Source organism: Zingiber officinale, chromosome 10A (assembly GCF_018446385.1).
Source record: "Zingiber officinale cultivar Zhangliang chromosome 10A, Zo_v1.1, whole genome shotgun sequence".
NCBI classification, from domain to species: domain Eukaryota; kingdom Viridiplantae; phylum Streptophyta; class Magnoliopsida; order Zingiberales; family Zingiberaceae; genus Zingiber; species Zingiber officinale.
In genome coordinates this window covers 3,966,275-3,984,174 of record NC_056004.1, presented here as the reverse complement: position 1 = coordinate 3,984,174, position 17,900 = coordinate 3,966,275, and positions in this window count along the sequence as shown.

The following is a 17,900-nucleotide window of genomic DNA, read 5'->3' as shown; positions in this document are numbered from 1 at the left end:
AATCAATTTTTTATTTTTTAGTTATATAAAATAAATTATTTATTTACGTTCAAAGGATAATTTTAGTCAAAAGTATTGCACTATTTTTGAATCATTTAAACATCAGTGGACTAGTCTACACCTATTCACATTTAAAATAGCGGAATAAATATTTCAAGTAATAATTTTTTAAAAAATAATATATAATAATTTCGAGTTATTTAGATATTTTTAAAAAATCATGAAATTTTAAAGGACTTTTATATATATTTATATATATATATATATATATATATATATATATATATATATATATATTCGAGTTAAAAAATTATCATGTAATAAGTTTTCATAGAACTAATATCTAATTATTTTTAATCCTTTACTCACGTGCCAAAAGACAATTCACTAATCCTAACACCCCCATTATTTATCTCTAGACCAATACGGAGAAGATAAATCATGAGTAAATACTAACCATTAGTACAAATGGTCAAAGTATGAGAAAAAATATGTTTACACATCGAGTTTCGATCCCAAAATTTCATATAATAATACCTCATATCTTAATCATCACACCACCTCGAGAGAACCCTTTACTCACATTCAAAGGGGGAATGAACTTTAATTTCCCATATGCATATAGTTTATTAAAATTATCCTTATGTGTTTTTTTTTTACTTTTGAATAATTTTATTTTTAAAAATTACAAAAATTTTAATACTCCTATGTTATTTACACTCTATTACCTTTTTTTTTTAAAAAAAAAAATACATTTGTAATGTACATTCTAAAATTTATAACTAAAATATAAATTTTGGTGAAAACTATTTAGACGTCTAAAATTATTTGTTACCTCTATTTAATTACACACGCTAAGTTAATTGTGTGCCCGATTTGTTTATTTCAGACAAAATTAAATTTTAGTAAATTGAAAGAATATATTATGGCTTTTACAATTAGTTTGCTTGACGTATAAAAATATTGAAAGAGCGCCTTCATTATTATTTTTATTAAAAAGACATTCTAATCTTAAAAGATATTAAAATAAAATCAAATAATGAAAACAATTAGAACATAATGATTTTTAGAATAAAAAATAAGATAAAATATTATTTTTAAATATTTTTAAAAGTAGAATGTCGTTTAATGATAATGAAAACAAGGGACTTCTTTTTTATTTTTTGTCGTCAATGAATTGTCCTTACAACGGCAAATATAAAAAAAAAAAAACACCCCCTTTATTTTTAAAAATATTATTTCTCTATTTTAACCTTAGCTATTCGTAGAAGATTTAAATTGAGAAAAATAGCGGAGAAGAACGTGGTCTACTTTATATGAAATAAAGTTCAATACGACAACAGTACAGTAGAGTAATAATTTTTCGATAGAAAATTTTCATCCCAAAATTAATAAATTAAATATTTAATGTTAACTAAAAGAATAATAATAGAAGAAACCCAATCTAAAATTGTTTATTCATCGTCAAAGACTCAAAGGTGGAGCTAGTCCTAATTTTATTTATATTCTCAGGATCCCACTTGCTCGAACACGGGCATAAAAAAAAGAAAGTTAGATGCTTAGTGCGGTTCTGAAATCAATTGGTAATGAATTATATATAGACAACGTTTTCTTCACATGATTTTAACACATTCGATAAAATCAACCTGAGTTAACTAGTAGGCTTGACTTGACTTCCCCGTCTCGATTCAATCGATCAACCTCACCCAGTCGAAGAGCTTGCTTGACTTAGCCGGCTATCATCTGTTAAAGTGTATTATTTGTATGAATGTGCTAATTAATCATATATTAGTATACTTAAAAAATTAAATACTTATAATCACTATATTCATCCCGACGTGTCGATCGGCGGGTATCCGAGCCAAAAAAAGAACAAGTGGCTGAAGGTTTGGTCACGTGTGTACGGCAACTTGTTGTTTGAAACGCTGACTGGCTCAAACGGTGGATATATAATCGATATAATAAATAAATAATAATTTAAGTCTAATACTACAATTATACAGCTCCATGTAGGTCACGTGAATTGTTAGAACGACTCGAAGACACGGTCGGCGCCGCGCCTAATTAATGGTTCGAACATGTGCATGTGCACACGTAAATACAAAGGATTAAATTTTTTTTTGTAAGAGTGTTTTTTAATTTATCATAACAGATGGAAAACTTTGGCCGATCAGAATTAATTTGAATAAGTTGAATGCGTAGCGTCAACTTAAAAAAAACACACCACATAAATAACTTTATAATGTAATTTTTTTGTGGTACTTAAGTTTTAATAATATCATATAAAAATATCTTATAAATGATGACGTCTTATACTTGTATTTTTGATATTTTATAATGTCATTTTTATAATGTCATTTTATAATATCAGTGCCAGCTTTAAAAATATCTAATAAAAAATTATATTTTAAATATATTTATAAACGTCATCTAAATTTGTTTTATTAATATTTAAAATATCATATATCTTTTTATAAAACATTAAAAGTTATGAGTAAAGATAATTTATAACATCATTAATTCAATATATAATTTACCATTTTTAGAATAAAAAAATATAAAATATAATTTAAAGTATAAATAAATATTTTATTCACCTAAAATAAAAACTCAACTACTATCATATTATTGATAAAAATCTAGATACCAATCACCTACAAATATAATGTATATATTTATATAAGTAAAATAAAATAATAAAAATATAAATTTAATAAAAATAATTTAAAATATTAGATATTATACCAAATGAGAAAATAAAAGGATGATTTTATATGCATCTATAATAATTTTCATATATTGTTAACTGTAAATATATTTCATATTTATTTAAAATTATAAAAATATGATAAATATAAAAAAATAAATTAAAATTATATTAGATAATAAAACTAAACAATCATTAGAAAGTATATCCTAGCTAGTGGCTAAAACTAATGTACTGGAACTTGCATTCACAATAAACATAAAACATATTACAAATGTAATAAAAGAATAAAAAAAAGACTACTATATTTCACACTACAAAAAAAAAAAACAACTAATAGTGATAAAAATTTCGATTACTAATCAGTGTTAAATACATTTAGCGATCGATTAATGATCAAAATTATCAGTCATAAATATTTTAGTCGCTAATATATTTAACGCCAGAATTAAATTTTTGTCACTAAAATAGGGATTAAATTTTAATTCCGTCGCTACATGTTGCGATAAAAATTTAATTCCGTTGCTACCATTGCTAAAATAGTGACGAAATTTTAATGTTCGTCATTAAATTTGCTTTTTATCCTTATTTTCAATTTTTGTCACCGTCAGACAATCAAAGGAACTAGGACGGGGATACTCTTCTGTAAGTATCCGGTGTTGGTTTTGATATGAACAACCAAGTCATGTTATGCTCTGCGTATATGATGTCTTGCGTTTGAGTGTGTAAAGACTTAAGAATGCAAGAAGTCGATCAGAAGACGTAGTGGACGAGAAGGATAACATGAGAATCTAGTCGACAGGCTTAATTAGTGCATCCGAGAGATGAGAAACTACGGAAGAGTACACCGGTGGAGCTAGAAGGACACCCATGACGCCTTTGCGGGATGAGAAGCTCGAGCGGAAGACTGCTCGAGCAGAAGGCCAAAGTTGGATTTGGGTAAGCTCAACTATGGAAGGCCAGAGGATCACCCAAGCTACCGGGGAAGAAGCCAGTGACCGAAGAAGGTGTCAGATGAGTCAACACTTGGGTGACTGGTCAAGGCGCTCATGTTAGTATTAGCCCTAATATCAATTATGAGATGAATGACAAGAGCATTTTTGTGTCGTATTTCACTAATTAATAAAAGACAAAGTTGATTATTTTACTTACTTCAGTTCAGTATCGAATAAATAAGTATAATAATGTCATATCAATCGGTTGAATTGATAGTGAGATATTATAGATATATATGAAACGCCGCTCTTAATTATTCCTAGTCAACCATTAATATGTAAGGACAATATTAATGCATTAAGTCTAGTATATAGGTCAATTGATTACTTAATCCCACAAGTCATGAATATGAGATATTACGTTGACACATGGGTATATATTAGAGAATATGTAATGAATTGCCCCACCATGAGATATTTCATGGATCGTTATATGAGTGTCATAAATATTTTCATAGTGACTATTAGTATGAATAGTCTTTAGACCTTAAGTCACTACGGTTCTCTATATAAGGAGTTGTGTACTTTGGTATCGGCAAACGTTACCTATAACAGGGTGGACTATAAAGTAGATTACAGGATATGCAATAATCTATGCGGAGGGATGTGAGTGATGTAGATGAGATCTATCCCTTCCATATGACGGAAGTGATATTTATAAGCCCCTTGATTAGTAGGATACAAGAATACATGACCATGCTCAAATGAGTCAATATGCGATATTGAGCTTATTTGATTGAGTGTGTCTACTTAGAGATCAAGAAACACAAAGATTGATAAGAGGATGACACAGTTTATGCCTCATTGATCAATCTAAATATCAATGATAGAAGGACTAAGTTATACAACATAATAGTCATGGACAGGTTAGTTCCGATCTCGATATTCTCGTCACTTGGGTAGTAATGATGTATTGTTAGATGTCACTCATTGCTTATGTATCTGAAATGATTTTAGAGACATTGCTAACGCTACGAGAACCTATTGGGTCACATACAAAGAACAAGTTGATTTGGAGATGGATTCATACGATGGATCATTGGATTAAGTCTAATCCGAATTAGACTCAATTGGATCTAACTATTGGATTGAGTCAAATTCAAATTAGACTCGTGGAGTTAATTTGGATTGATGAGGATTAATGAGTTGGACTCATTGGGTGAACTCAAATTCACCAAGTCAGAGGAAAGATCAAGATTTAATTGGATTAATGGAGGTCTTAATTGGATTAATGGAGAATTAATGCCAAATAAGACTCATTGGGTGAATGAATACAAAAGGGGGTTTTGATTCATTTGGCGGACAACTTGTTTTCTTCATCTTCTTCTTCTCTTTTCTTCCTCTTTGGCCGAAATCTTCCTTGGGGTTGCTAGCACAACCTTAGTTGATTTTTTTCTCCACTTTGTTAGTTCATGAGACGGATAGAAGACTTGTTCGTATGAATATCGAAAGAGGCACGGACATGTGATCGTGCTAAGATCCTTGCTATCGGGAGTTCATGTTTACGCAACAAAGGTATAACTCCCTTTTAACAAACTTAGTATATGATTTTCTCCTTCGCATGGATGTTCTGAAAGGATCACCGTTAGTTTTTTCGCTGTGCTTTTTGCGTATTTAGTGCTCCAGATCCTTACAGTGGTATCAGCATGAGGTTGTGAAGGCGTATACTAAGTTGTGTTGATCCCTTGGAGGCCAACAAGAGGAGAGTGAATTGACCTATACAAAAAAATGAACACTCTTCTCGAACTTTTCAGCTAATTGATTAAAATAAACACTTGCATAAAATGGAATTTAAACAACTAATTAAAAAGAGAAAGATGCACAGATCTTTTACTTGGTTTGCAATAAGGGGATTGCTAATCCAAGACGTTAAAAGTCCACTAAAGTCTCGTTCAGGCGGAGAAGCCTCATACAGTAGTCAAAACTCACAATTACAAAGTTAAACTCAAATAGAATTGTTTACAAGTGTTCTTCTCTATATTTTCAGTTTTGTTTAGCTTCTGAGATTAGAGCTGTATTTATAGGCTTAATCGAGGCGTCTGGAAGGGTTTCAGACTCCTTAACGTGGACAGGATTTTATCCGTGTCGCACCGGATCACGACAACGCTCATTTGGATAAACTTTTTGGTCTGGGCGCCTAGATAGTGGTGATACGACCCTGGCTGGGCGAGGTTCTCCGAGGGCACCCAGGTGATCCGGGCCCCCGGACTAGGTTCGAGCGCTCGGACCGTCCAAGCGGTCCGACTTGGTCCAGGTGCCCGGACTTGGTCCAGGTGCCAGGACTAAAGTCAACTTCCCTTTTGATATTTCGGTTCGGGCTCTCACTCTGGCTCTGTTAGCTTGAGTGATTTTGGCTATTCGGAATAAGGCTCAGCCGAACCCATTTTTCGACCTTCTCGAGTAACCTTCCGCTCCGACTTCTCATCCCTTGGAACTACCGCACGCTCCCTTCTCATCCGCCAGTGTACTTCGCTCGCTTGGGTGATTTCGACCATCCGAAATAGGGCTCACCCGAATCCATTTCCCGATCTTCTTGAGCAATCTTCTGCTCCAGCTTCTCGTCCCTCGGAAATGTTGTGCGCCTCCTTCTCATCTGCCAGCATACTCTTCCGTAGTACCTCGTCCCTCAGATGCACCAAACCTGTCGACTCTCTCCCGTGCCATCATTCTCGTTAGTTGCGTCTTTCGCTCGACTTCCTGTAGTCCTAAGTTCCTGCACACTTAGACACAAGGTATCAAAATATAACATGACCTAATTCGATTTGGTTGATCACATGAAAACTGCCACAGGTTACTTATAATCTTTCCTTTTTGATGTGAGCAATCTTAAGTTAAGTTAGGGAAAATCTTAAACAAATAACAGTAAAAAAAAATATTGCAAGTATAAGATTTTCAAAAAAATGTATCCTTCCACTTAGACTTAATTTTTAATTCTCCCTCTTTGATCACATTAAAAATAGGATATTCCATAAAAATAAATTTAAATCAGAGTCTAAAGGCATGAAATATAGTGACTATCATCAAAAATTAAGAAATTTAAGTTTCGGAGATCTTGATTTATAATTACATTTTTGAAAGAAATTATTTTTAATTGTTTAAAAAAATCTGAGAATTTAAAAATTAGAGAAATATCCAAAAACTGTGAATAAAATTTTCACGAAAGATTGAATTAAGCAGTAATAAAATATTTTCTATAAAATGTTGTATTCAAAATATTTAAAAATAGTGAAAATTTTCTAAAAATGTAATAGAGCATGCATTTTTGTAGAAAAATTAATTTTTCAAAAATTAAATGGAAATAGAATTTTTAACATTTAAAATATGATTTTTGTAAAAAAAATCATAGAAAAACAATACAACGGTCAAAAAAATTCAAAATTTTTTCTTTGATCAATAATATAATAAGAGTTCATAGAAAAATGGCGTTTGTAAAAATACTTTAAAAATTATTTTAAAATTAAAAAATATAATTTTTGTTTAGAAAATCATAAAAGTTAATTTAAGAGTCAGAAAAATTTGAAAATTTTTCTATAGATAAGTGATGAAATTCTCTTTCTAAAAAAAATTAAATTCTAATTAATTTCTAATAAAAATTATGCAAAGAAATTTATTTGAAAATATTAGACAATAAAAACTTTAATTCAGTTAAAAATTAAGGCATGTGAAAAAAATTTAATTTAGGCATGATTTTAGTATCCAATATAAATTCCATCCAACATGATTGATCAAAAATTGTTTACGAATATTTTTTGATGATAATTTTCTAATTTGACCCTTATGATATCTAAATTGTCAATTTAGTCGATTATTATTTCGAGCTTGTTGAACATGTTAGCATGCAAGATTTTTTATTTCTATTTTTAATTTTTTTAGTTTCTATTTTTATCTTGTCGAAATCCTCTAATCGATAAGACGTTACTAAAGTTCCTTTTAACTCATTATTTTTTTAATAGTTTTTTGTTTTCTATTTCTAATTTGCAAGAACTCTTCGACAACATATTTATAAATTTAACCAATTTATCCGGAGGTAGAGATTGTAGCTGACTTACCTCGTCGATCTCAGAATCTGATGCTCCCCTTTAGAGTTGCTTTCTTCTGATGTTCCTCTATCTTCATCGCTGCTTTCTTCCAAAGACTCTCCCCCTTCATCAATGCTCATCTCGGATGAGATTTCATTGTCTTCAAGTAGGTATTCAGCTATAAGAGTTGTTCTCGTAACTTCCTCGGCCTTAGATTATTCTGACAACGACTCAGTCTTCATTGAGGAGTTAGATTCAACTTCTTTTGATTTTTCGTAGAGCTTCAAGAACTTTTCCCAAAGTTCTTTTACACTTTTATATTTGCTTATTCTGTTGAGATCCTGAGCAGGTAGAATGCTCAAAAGGTGGAACTCAGTCTTACCATGTGCCATAAAATCGTTGCGCTGCTTCTCAGTCCATCGATGCTCCTCAAGTTTTTTTTCCTTCTTCGCTTTTGGGCATATCAAAACCATACTTAAATGTTAGTAAAATATTGAAATCTGTTTTAAAGTATACCTCTATCTGATGTCTCCAAAATGCGAACTCCCCCTTGAATACTGGTGGGTAGAGGTTAGCTTCGGCCATTTCTTGTATTTCGGTTAACGGTTAGTCCTTCTAAAGAGACCTTGCTCTGATATCAATTGTTGGTCTCTTGGAGGCTGGTAAGGGGGGATGAATTACCCTGCACAAAAAATGAACACCCTTCTCAAACTTTACAGCTTGATTAAAATAAACACTTTATAAAATGGAATTTAAACAACTAATTAAAAAGAGAAAGGTACACGGATCTTTTACTTGATTTGCAATCAGGGGATTGCTAATCTAAGACGTTGAAAGTCCACTAAAGTCTCCTTCGAGCGGAGAAGCCTCTTATAGCAGTCAAAGCTCATAATTACAAAGCTAAAATCAAATAGAATTGTTTATAAGTGTTCTCTATATTTTTCAATGTTGTTTAGCTTTTGGGATTAGAGTTGTATTTATAGCCCTGATCGAGGTGTCTGGAAGGGTTCCAGGCACCTGGACCTGGATAGAATGGATAAACTTTTTGGTCCGGGTGCCTAGATGGTGGCGATACGACCCCTTTGGATGAGGTGCCCTGGGGGCACCCAGACCGAAGTCAATTTCCCTGTTGACTTTTTGGTCCGGGCTCTCACTCCGGCTTCGCTCGCTTGGGTGATTTTGGCCATCTAGAATAGGGCTCACCTGAACCCATTTTCCGGCCTTCTCGGGCAACCTTCCGCTCCGGCTTCTCATCCCTCAGAACCGCTACGTGCTTCCTTCTCATCCGTCAGTGTACTCTGCTCGCTTGGGTGATTTCGGCCATCTAGAATAGGGCTCACCCAAACCCATTTTCTATCCTTCTTGAGCAACCTTCCGGTCTCACTTCTCGTCCCTTGGAAATACCGCGCACCTCCTTCTCGTCCGCCAACTCACTCTTCAACAGTACCTCATCCTTCAGACGCATCGAACCTGTCAACTCTCTTTCGTGCCGTCCTTCTAGCTAGCTGCGTCTTTCGCTCGATTTTCTATACTCCTAAGTTCTTGCACACTTAAAAACAGGGCATCAAAATATAATAGGACCTAACTTTACTTAGTTGATCACATCAAAACTATCACGGGGTACTTTCAAGTTATAGTTAGAGTTCTTTATATGTGATATAGAAATTGTATGAGATGTTTACTATGATTTGTATGATTATGAGTCTTTATTTTGTTGGGAGCGAAACAGTTTATGTTGAACAAATTAAAGGATATAGCATCTTCATACATGTATGAATGCTTGCTATAGCCAATTTTGTTTGATAGAAATATACTCCCAAGGTCTCGGCCAAAGGTGTTGTGAACAGTAAGGTCTCGACCAAAGGTGTTGTGAACAACAAGATCTCGGCCAAACTATTATGAACAGTAAGGTCTCGGCCAAATTATTGTGAACAACATAGTCTCAGTTTTTATAGGCAGTAGGGCCTTAGGTATGGCAACAACTTATACAATGAGTATGCAAAATAATTTTACATCGGGGGTGCTGCCCCCTCAACCCCACAAGGGGCACTGCCCCCTTGACCCCCGCCCGCTAACTGACTAGTGGGACCATCGTTGCGTTACGACTCATAATTCTTTGTTGAAATCATAATAGATTTTATGTTATAAAAATATTGTGAATATTATATGACATGGTGCATGATTATAGCCCTTAACCCTGATGTGATTGGATGTGTGTGTATGTTGTAATTCACAATACGACCTGCGTGTCATGTCTCTCTTTTTTTTCATTCTTATTGTAAATTTAGGCTACCTTTAAATGTAACTCGAGGTTTCTTTAGATTTTGTAATGTACAAATTAGAAAAGCACTAGTCTACTGAATGATGGTGAAAAAGGGAGAAGGACAACAATACACGACGACCAAAGAAGCACTTGAAGAAGATGATTTTACCTAGGTTGACATTTCGATCTTCTCATTGGCTTGAGAAGATCATAATTAATGGGGCTATAACCATGTCACATTTTATTTAGCATATATGTTGATGTGTGTCATGATTATATGCGATGCATGAGAAGTTTAATCATAATTAGATCTCTTTTAAATATGTCTACCAAAGTTTGGTACTTACTTTTACCTATATCAATTGTAGACATGTTTGCCAAAACAAAATAACTCAATTTATCATGGTAGAGTTTGGTACTCACTTTCACCCAAGTCGGACGGGGGCCACCATATTAATCACGTTCGATCGGGAACCAAAGAAGAAGGCAAAGCGACCGTGGAGCATGAATCATCTCTAACCCTACAGGGTCGGATGAAAGGTGCATGAGTGAATTATGTATTTTTGTATTTTTCCTGAACGCAGGGTAAAATATAAATAAAAGGAGAATGCCTCTTGAGATGCATCTTCACCAATAGTGGCGACCTTAAACCCCAGTCTACGTCAACGGTCGAGCGGCGACCTTAAACCCTGGTCTACGTCAACGGTTAAGCGACAACCTTAAATCCTGGTCTACGTCAACGATTAAACCCTGATCTACGTCAACAGTCAAGCGGCGACCTTAAACCTTGGTCTACATCAATGGTCGAGCGGTGACCTTAAACCCTGGTCTACATTAACTGTCGAGCGACAACCTTAAACCCTGGCCTACGTCAACAGTCGAGCAACGACCTTAAACCCTGACCTACGTCAATGGTTGAGCGGCGACCTTAAACCTTGGTCTACATCAACGGTCGAGCGGCGACCTTAAACCCTAGCCTACATCAACGGTTGGGCGGCGACCTTAAACCCCGGTCTACATCAATTGACCTTAAACCTTGGTTCACTTCAACGGTCAAGTGGCGACTTTAAACCTTGGTCTACATCAACGGTCGAGCTGCGACCTTAAACCCTGGTCTACGTCAACGGTCGAGCGACGATCTTAAAACCTAGTCTTCGCCAACGGTTGAGCGGCGACCTTAAACCCTCGTCTTCCCCAACGGTCGAGTGGTGACCTTAAACCCTAGTCTTCGTCAACGGTCGAGCGGCGACCTTAAACCCTCATCTTCCCTAACGGTCGAGCGGCGACCTTAAACCCTAGTCTTCGTCAACGGTTGAGCGGTGACCTTATGTTGGAACCCCAAGGTTGTTTTGGTGTAATCAACAAGTTAAGTTAGGTCCTGTGTATTTAACCTTGTGTTTAAGTGTGCAGGAGCTTAGGAACACAGGTAGTCGAGCGGAAGACGCAGCTAGCGAGAAGGACGGCACGCTGTGCGTCCGAGGGACGAGGCGCTGCGGAAGAGTACACCGGCGGACGAGAAGGAAGCGCACGGTGGTTCCGAGGGACGAAAGCCGGAGCGGAAGAGACGCAGCTAGCGAGAAGGTCGACGACCGAGGGACGAAGACTGCGGATGAGTACGCTGGCGGACGAGAAGGAAACACGCGGCAATTCTGAGGGACGAGAAGCCGGAGGGAAGCACGCTCGAGAAGACCGGAAGTTGGGTTTGGGTGAGCCCTTTTCCGGATGGCAGAGATCACCCAAGCAAGCGGATCCGGAGTAGAAGACCCGGACCGAGCCGAACCAAACCGGAGTAGTGGTCCCCGGATGAAAAAGTCAATGTTGGTTGACTTTGGGCTCCGGGGCGCCCGGAGCAGCCCGGGGCGCCCGGAGCAGCCCGGAGCAGCCCGGGGCGCCCGGAGCAGCCCGGGGCGCCCGGAGCAGCCCGGGGCGCCCGGAACAGCCCGGGGCGCCGGGAACCCTTCCGGGCGCCGGACCCAGTATTTTGACCAGATTGAGTCAAAACTCGATCTGAACATTGGGGGATAAAATTTATCCCCCCCAGGGCGTCCAGAACCCTTCCAGGCGCCCCGACCAAGGCTATAAATATAGCCTTGGTCCAGAAGCTTCACATCAACTCAGAGATTTACATTCCAAACACTTGTGCGATTCTGTTCTAGTTTAGCTCTGTCTTTTGTGCTTTCACTGTTGTAAGAGGCTTCTCCGCCTGAAAGAGATATTTTAGTGCACGTTCATTCCTTGGATTAACAACCTCCTTGGTTGTAACCAAGTCAAATTGTGAGTCTCTTCTTTCTGCTTTTTATTTACTGCTAATTTACTTTATGCAAGTATTCTGTTGAAAGTTCGAGAAGGGTCTTTTCTGTTTATTTTTTTTCAGGCTATTCAACCCCCCTTCTAGCCGGCCCAACGGTCCTACAAGTGGTATAAGAGCCGAGACGCTTCAGGAGGACTAACCGCCGAACGAAGCAACGAGATGGCCGGATCTAACATCCACCCACCAAAATTCGAGGGGGACTTTGCAAGCTGGAAGAAGCACATGGAGGTATTTTTCGGTACCGATTTTGATTTATTACTAACAATGGAACATGGTTTTGAAGCTCCCGAGGGCAAAGCGAAAAATCAATGGACAAAGAAAGAGCAGGCCGAGTACGTGGCAAACAAGAAAGCAGAATTCCATCTGCTAACCGTACTTCCGCCACAAGAAGTCAACCGTGTCGGCACCTACAACTCGGCAAAGGAGCTTTGGGAGAAGTTCCTTGAATTACACGAAGGAACATCCGAAGCCAAGCTTGCGAGACGGGACTTACTTCGCAACTAGCTCACCAACCTCCGTCTTGAAGAAGGTGAAACAATTGCACATCTACACTCGAGGATACAGGAGTTCATCACCGGACTTTCGAATCTCGGAGAAGAGGTAAGTAACCAAGATTCGCTCAGGTACGCTTTAAATTCCTTCCCTAGAAATTCAAAATGGGCATTACTAGTAGATGCTTTTTACATTTCGAAGGACTTAGAAAAAATTTCATTAGAAGAATTTTTTTCAACATTTGAAGTACATGAGTCAAGATGTGCAGGAATGAGGGAGCCAAAGAACAACGTCGCCCTCAAAGCTTCGAGAGACGAACTTGAATCGGAATCTTCTCTCGACGACGAGGAAATGGTAATGATGGTAAGACGATTTAAGAAGTTATACAATTCTAGAAAAACTAACCATCCACAAGGTAGAAAGAAAAGAACTATCCGCTGCTACCATTGCGAAGAAGAAGGGCATGTCAAGGACAACTGCCCCAAGCTGAAGAACAGAGACAAGGAAAAGGGTAAGAAGCCTATCCAAAAACGAAAGGCCCTGAAGGCGACGTGGGACGATACCTCGTCCGAATTGGAAGTCGAAGCATTTTCCGGACTCGCACTGATGGCGAGTCATCAAGACGACGACTGCGATTCAAGCTCTTCCGAAATGAGCATCGAGAGCATCGATGAAGGGGGAGACACGTCGGAAGAAAGCAGCAGCTCAGGGGGAGAAACGGACAACGAGATCGACGAGGTAAGTCAGGTACGATCTCTTCCTCCCGATAAAATGTTCAAGTTCGTTAAACTTTTAACAAAAGATTGCTGCAAATTAGAAAGTGAAAATAAAAATTTAAAAGTAATTCTAGCTAAATCTTGTCCCTTATAAGAATTAGATAAATTAAAAATAGCAAATGAAAAATTGAAGTTTGAAAATGATGATTTGAAAATTCAAGTAGATAACTTGAAAAACTATGCATGTTCATCTAAAACCAATTTTAGAAGATTTAATAATTTAAATTGGTACTTTAAATATCACCCGGGACAAATTAGGAACATTTCAAGAAAATATGTCCCTAAAAGCTTTTTAAATAATCCAGTAGGATGGAACCTATATTGGGTTCCTAAATCATGCCTAAACTAAATTATAAAATTAGCGCTTTAAGTGAGAAAATTAAACAAAGAATTTCCTTATGAGGCTTTGTCAAGGAAGTGGTTGTTGCTCCAATAACCAAGAAGGCCTAGTGCCTCGCCACGACCTGGAAGCCAAAATATTGAAATAAATGTTTAATTAACTTACTAACAAAGCATTAATACAATAATTAATTAGTGCTTTAAAAAGGTTATTCAAAACATTTTTTTTCAGAAATTTACTTACTTAGAATTTTTTTTCTTCCCTAAGTTTTTTTTTGCTTTAAAATTCTCAAAAATTTAAGTTAGGATTTTTTTTTCTTACTTAGAAAAATTCTCAAAATTCATTTCTTCCTAAGTTAAAAACTTTTTCTTGAAACGAGAAATCTCAGCTTAAATAACTTAGAAATTTATTTTCTAAATTTCTTAAAAACCTAGAAATTTTTTTTTCTATGTTTTTAAACCCTTAGATTGTTTTTTTTCTTGGAACCCCATTTTTTTTGTGATCAAAGGGGGAGAAAGGAAAGTATAAGTCTAGGGGGAGGTAGATATATTTTAATTTTTTTTTCTATCTTTTTGCACTTAAATTGTAAATTAAGTTAATTTACTTAATTCTATTTTATGTCTATTTTAACCCTAGCTTAACTTGGGTTGATCACACCAAAAAGGGGGAGAGTGTTGGAACTCCAAGGTTGTTTTGGTGTGATCAACAAGTTAAGTTAGGCCTGTGTATTTAACCTTGTGTTTAAGTGTGCAGGAGCTTAGGAACACAGGTAGTCGAGCGGAAGGCAAGAGGAAGGGCGGCCTGTGTGCGTCAGGGGCAGCTGGGAAGAGTACATCGTGGACGAGAAGGAAGCGGTGGTTCGAGGGGCCAATCCGGGCGGAAGATTGCTCGGGAGCAAGAGACGCAGCTAGCGAGAAGGTCGCCGACCGAGGGACGAAGGCTGCGGATGAATATGTTGGCGGACGAGAAGGAAACACGCGGCAATTCCGAGAAGCCGGGAGGAAGCACGCTCGAGAAGACCGGAAGTTGGGTTTGGGTGAGCCCTTTTCCGATGGCGAGATCACCCAAGCAAGCGGATCCGGAGTAGAAGACCCAAGCCGAACCAAACTGGAGCAGTGGTCCCGGATGAAAAGTCAACGTTGGTTGACTTTGGGCTCGGGGCGCCCGGAACCTGGACGCGGCCGCCCGGAACCCTTTCGGGCGCCCGGACCCAGTATTTTGACCAGATCGAGTCAAAACTCGATCTGAACGTTGGGGGATAAAATTTATCCCTCCTAGGGCGCCCGGAACCCTTCCAGGCGCCCCGACCAAGGCTATAAATATAGCCTTGGTCCAGAAGCTTTGAATCAACTCAGAAATTTACATTCCAAACACTTATGCGCTTCTGTTCTAGTTTAGCTTCTGTCTTTTGTGCTTTCACTGCTGTAAGAGGCTTCTCCGCCTGAAGGAGATATTTTAGTGTACGTTCATTCCTTGGATTAACAACCTCCTTGGTTGTAACCAAGTCAAATTGTGAGCCTCTTCTTTCTACTTTTTATTTACTGCTAATTTACTTTATGCAAGTGTTCTGTTGAAAGTTCGAGAATGGTCTTTTCTGTTTATTTTTTTTCAGGCTATTCAACCCCCCTTCTAGCCGGCCCAATGGTCCTACACCTTAAACCCTAGTCTACATCAACGGTTGAGCAACGACCTTAAAACCTAGTCTTCACCAACGGTCTGTTGGGGAAATTTCCTTTGGTCAAGTTTGACTAGTTTAACTAAGCTTGAGTTGAGTCAAGCTTGAGTCGAGATTTGAGTTTTGATGTTGAGAATATAAGGAGATTGACAATATAAGGAGATTGACAATATAAGGGATTGCTGGAGCAATCGTCCGATTATGGAGATGGTCAAAGGGTTGACCAGGTTGATAAGAAGACAAGTCAATTAGGTCAGGGATACCAGGAGACTTGACTGAGTAAGTCCTAACTGAAGGTTAGGCGTCTGGAAGTCCTAACTGGAGGTTACGTAGTGGTAAAGTCCTAGTGAGGAGCCAGGCAATTGGAAAATCCAAGTGTGATCTTGGTAAAGGTTGTAAGTCCAAACATGTGGTCTTGGCAAGGTAAGTCCAAGTGTGACTTGGCAAGGAGAACTCGACAATTAGGATGAGGCCGAAGGAAGCTCTTGAAGGCAAGACATGAAGGATGGGGAGATATCCGAGGGACGCAAGGCTGATGGAGGAGGCTAGAAGGCTAGTTCGAGGCTGGTCGGGTGTGGCCAAATGCTAGGCATGGGGACCCAACAGGTCACGGTTGACCAGGAGTTGGGTTGGAGATTTTGGACTTGAGTTTGAGTCAAGTTTAGGCTGGTCAATCGATCGAGCGATCGATTGAACCAGGGTCCAATCGATCAGTGGATCGATTGGAGTGTGCTACGAAGGAAGGAATGACCAATCGATTTGTCGATCTATTGGGACCATAATTCGCGAGAACAGAGGCCTTCCCAATTGATCGGGTGATCAATTGGGAGCTGCCGATCGATCGGTCGATCGATTGGGCAGGGGAGTTCTCGCGCGATCGTGAGAACACAGAAAGTTTCTGAATCGATCCACCGATCGATTCAGATGTTCCCAATCAATCAGTCGATCAATTGAGATTCGACCGTTGGGCAGGATGCAGGTGATGGATGGCTGCAATGGAGCGGTGTTGATGTGACAATCGATTGGGGATGGATTGGATCGATTGGGAGCACTGTTTAAAGCCTTGGCGGAGTGTTTTCTCCGCAGATCTTTACGATTTCTTCCTGCGATTTTCTGCGATCTTCACTAGCGATTTTCTCCGAGTTTCTTGCCAGTTCTTAAGGGTTCTTGGAGTGCATCTCCAAGATTCAAGAGGCAACAACAACACACAGCAAGTAAGCAAGAAGAGTGTTTTCGCTTGTATGTTTGTATTTCTCTTCTTGTGTGAGTTGTATTTGTGTGTTTGGGTTTGCATGAGGCTTCTCCGCCTCCGGCTGTGACCGAGAAGTAGTATTTCATAGTGGAGGAGTGAGTCGGTGTGTGGATTCTTGGATTAGTCACCTCTTCTTGAGGTGGATACCAAGTAAATCTTACTTGTTAGCAATGTATAGTTTGTCTTCGAGTTGTATTCCGCTGCAAACCATCAAGACGAAGCAAACGACGCAAGCGCGCGAAGAACCGCTATTCACCCCTTTCTAGTGGGCACAAAGGTCTCTACACTCGAGGATTTCAAAAAGATTACAAATATCTTGCAGGAGGATTTCAAATCACTCGAGGCTCACTCTAGATAATACAAGACATCATTGGGTAGTAATTCGGTCAGCTTGTCTCGACTGATGACCTTACTTGATAAAGCAGTAGAAATGTAGCCGTCTGCCTGGAGTTGGCCGAACGTCCCTTCAATCGCATGATCAAATAGGCGAAGGGTCCGATCGGCGACCTTTTCGTTGAAAGCGTCCGAGCAGATGTAGTTCTTTTTCATAGGCGCAAACCGGCTAGAGTCAGCATCTTAATAGTGTTGGATCGTGAAGTTTCGCTAGAGGGGGGGGTGAATAACGATTATAAAAATTTCAACAAGAGTAAGTGCAGCGGAAAAGATGAAATTAAAATAATGCTAACACAATAACCAATTTTACTTGGTTCGGAGCCTTTGGCGACTCCTACTTCAAGGTCCGCACACGAGGGTGCTTTCGTTGGGCAATTCACTAGCAATTCGAATAATCATTTTACAATTGAAAGTACAGTTGCTAATGAAAAATAAAGCAGTACCGACAATTATGAAATAAGAAATGAACAGACAGAGCTTTGTCGGAGCTTTTGCGGCGTCACAGGAGCACAGAAGATCAGATCGTCAAATCAAAGTTGTTGTTAAAGCTCCACCCCTGCCCCTTCTTTTATATAAGCTCGGGGCGCCCCAAATCCCTTCCAAGCGCCCTAGTGAGACATGGCAGGTCCAACCAGCGAACTCCACGTGGCGACGATGTTTTTAGGATAGAATTACCT